Here is a 3,965-nt window from a genome sequence, read left to right on the forward strand (position 1 = left end):
TCTCCGCCGCGGCGTTTGAATTTCCCCGCTAGGGAAATCGCGGTTTCCTATTGGTGGATTCGGGCAAGCGGAAGAGCGCTAGTCGGGATTGGAGCAAAGGCTAGCGAAGACGCCGGCTCTGCCCCCTGCTGGAGTGCGCACGCGCGCGCACACGCACACACGCACACGCACACGCACACACGTACACGCACCGAGGCTTTTAAACTGCTTTAGTTTTGCTAAAAATTTCGTTTAGAGTGAACTTGAATTTAGTCTCGTTGTGCCGCAGGCAACAACCGCGCCTGGGAGGAGCTTGTCCCTGTCGGGGAATCGGAGGCCGGCCAGCTGCCTACGGGAAGCCGCGACTGGTCTTTTGGGGGCTGCACCTTTTCTTAATCTCTCCAACCCCCTCCACGGTTGGAGGCTGGGGTCATGCAGGACCCCCCACCCCCCCCCCACCCCCGCCTCCCGTTTCGCATCCTCGCGCTTGCCGTTCTCTTCGCTGCCTAGCGAAAGGCCTGGCTCCTTCTCCAGCCTCTTCCGGACGAAGATGCAGCTATCCTGGTGTGGTCGGCCTGAGGCGAGAGCCTTTTTTCCGGCCCCCAGTCCTTAGGGCGGGCTCTGCCTCAGCTTCCTCTGATTGCATTCCGCGAGTTATCCTTGAATGACTCCTTCCAGTTCCACAGCAAGCCAAGACTTGCTCCTTCCCCAACACATCCTTCACATCCTTTTCTCTTGTCACTCCCGGAGAGAGCCTAACCCGCATTAACCACCTGTTATCCGATAATAATACTGTTTGTATAACGCTTTGTGGAATAGGTGATGTTACTATTCCCCACTTTAAACCTAAGGAACAGGCTGAGATGGGTCAAATGACTTGCCTGGGGTCACAGCTAGTAGATGTCTGGGGTTGGATTCGAGCTCAAATCTTGCTGCCTCCAAGTACTATGGACTGCAAATTTAACCTACTAGGTTTCAAAGTCCATCGTCTGACAGCACCTTAGCCCGGTGCCTGGCACATAGTAAATGCCTGTTGTTGATTCTAATCCCCTCTCTTAGTTCATTCAACTAAGCTCCTTGGCTGCTGCCGAGCCAATCAGTTTCCAAATGATTTTTTTGTTCAGTCCTTTTCCAGTTGTATCAGACCCTTCGGTGACCCTATTTGGGGTTTTCTTGGCAGAGATACAGGTGTGGTTTGCCATTTCTTTCTCCAGCTCATTTTACAGATGAGAAAACTGAGGCAAACTGATATGAGTCTTCCTGACTCCAGGCAAGGCAGTCTATCCATTGCACCACCTAGCTGCTGAATAAGTTGATCAGGGCTAGGGTGGCCTGGAGACCACGTGTGGCCCTCCAGGTCCTTAAGTGCTGCTCTTTGGCTGAATCCAAACTCCATAGAACAGATCCTCTTAGTAAAAGGATTTATTCCGTGATGTTTGGATACAGTCAAAGGGCCCCACTTGAGGACCTAGAAGGCCACGTGTGGCCCTTGAGGCCTCAGGATCCCGACCCCTGAACCAGATAAATTCTCACTTGCTCTGCTGCCCCTCTTTTTCACCTGGAACTTACTTCCCATGAGGCCTGGAGAGTCAGTGCAACTTAAGTTCCAAGAATGCCAGATAGTCAAGAGTAAGATAATACATGGTGTCCCATGTTTTAATAGCTTAAAGCTGCACCAAGACTTTTGGAACATCTGTATGCTCTAATGTGTTTTGCTAACTTGAAAGCTCTAGGTACTATCATTATAATCCCTTTCCTTCATTTTTCACATTCTGGGTTTTTTTTTTGTTATCAATACGGCTCTATATTGATAAAATTAGCTCCACCTAGACATATTGTTTATAACATTTAAAAATAATACAGTGTTTCTGTTTGTCCTTTTCCCTTACTTCTTAATTTCCCTGCCTCTCCTTTAGCCCAACACCTCCTCCTTACTTCCTCTCCACCCCCCACCCCCCATCCCCCTACCTTACATATTCCTCAAAGGCAAGGACTGGGACTATTTGCATTTAGTATCAGGATTAAAGTTCTAAGAGATTTTTAAGTATCAAGATTTCAGGATTTAGAACTGGAAGAGATTTCAGAGATCACTTAGTCAAGCCTTCATTTTATAGATGAGGAAACTGAGGTCCAGTTAACCTCCAAAGAGGTGAAGAAACTTGAAGTACTCTAGTTCCTTCAGCTCACAGATGAGGAATTCCTCAAAAGACTTACACAGTGTTCATAGATACTGAATGCACTGTTATTGTCATCTTATCTTTTGTCTGCTTGGAAATCTCAGTGATAGCCTAATGCTCTATGATAAAATACAAATGCCTCAGCTTGATTCTTAAAGTCCTTCATAGTTTGATTTCAGCCTGCCTTTCTGGATTAATTTCACATTTCTTCTGTTCACATAGCCTTCACCAGCCAAACTGGACTACTGAGTAGTCTTCAAATTTTGGGCCCCCTTCATTTATTTATCTTTAATAATATTTTTCCAACATTTTTTTAACCATTTTTTGCTGTGCCTACCCTTCAGATTGACTTATTTAAACAGAAAGACAGTCCTTGCCCTTGAGGAACTTAACCTGGGCCTCCTTCCTAAAATGAGGATTCTGGAAAGAACTAGCTAATCAGAGGGGAAAAGGTTTGTTCCAATGTTCTTAGTAGTCCAGGAGTGAAGGAAGCTTCCAGGGAGAAGTTTCTGTGGCGAGGTAGAGAAAGTCCTGTGGTGAAGAGTCAGTAATATAACCTAGAGAGAAATTAGTGAGTTGATCAATTATTCTATAAAATGATGTTTTCTTTTTGCCTTTGCCTACCAGGGATGGATAACCTGCAGCCTGGAGGCTGCATGTAGCCCTCTAGGTCCTCAGGGGCAGCCCTTTGACTGAATCCAAACTCCACAGAACAAATCCCCTTGATAAAAGGATTTGTTCCATAAAAGTTGGACTCAGTCAAATGGCCTCACCACCCAAGGACCTAGAAGGCCACATGTGGCCTTGATGCCACAAGTTCCCCACCCCTGACCCTACACAATTAAACCAGCTCTAATTCCTTTATTTACTTCTCCATGGAGAACCTTTGAAATATTCTTCCATTTTGCTTGTGACTCCCTTTTGTTTCCTAGTTATATTTCTACAGAGGTTGCCCGTATCGATACAGTTCAGTTGTTTCAATGGTATATCAATTTGTTAGTTATTAGATAAGAATTTCACATTTCTAGTACCAACATTTAAATTTGTGTGTATAGTCTAAAAACAATGGTTATATTATCCTCTTACCCCTAATTCTATAACTTGGCCTCTGTCATTGAAGAACTGAGATAAGGCTACATGGGACTGAGAGCCACTGTATATTTGTCTTCATTCTATGAGTTACTGTGGTCAAAGAAGTCTTCACTTAATGGTCCACTCACTAGTAATGATCACCTTTTTATTTGTCAGGTTCTTAGACAGCATGGTCTTCTCACCAGGACTACACTTGAAACTTTCTGAGCTTTAGTAAAACCTGGCAGAATTTGTGTTCCATTTGCCCCGAGAAATCAGGGTCATTGCCACACCACGATGGAGTATAAGTAGGGCTTTTGTGGAGTTTATATATCCATGTAAGATGTGGTAAATTATTGTCAGATATCCAACTTTGGGAGAGAGAGAGGCAGCTAAACTATCCATATGGAAAGCCTGTCAACTGGACCGTACCTCTTGGCCTATGGAGGCTAGAGCCAAACAGACAGAGCAGATAATAACAACTGTGCAGAGCCTAAGACAGAAGTTTATTTTCTATAGTGAGGGAAACAGCTTGCAAGCAAAGAGGGAAACTGGACACATGTGCCTGGTGCCCCATTCCCCACACCTGCAGCGGGGGACCTGATTTAGTGGGGGCAAATCTCAGTACTTCTACCAATGGCTATGCAGTGAGTTGTAGCCCTCACAATGAGAGGTAACAGTAACAATGAGACAAGTTTGATTCATAGCAGAGATTCGTGACCAGAACATGGATACAGC

The sequence above is a fragment of the Trichosurus vulpecula genome, chromosome 7 (assembly GCF_011100635.1).
Source record: "Trichosurus vulpecula isolate mTriVul1 chromosome 7, mTriVul1.pri, whole genome shotgun sequence".
NCBI classification, from domain to species: domain Eukaryota; kingdom Metazoa; phylum Chordata; class Mammalia; order Diprotodontia; family Phalangeridae; genus Trichosurus; species Trichosurus vulpecula.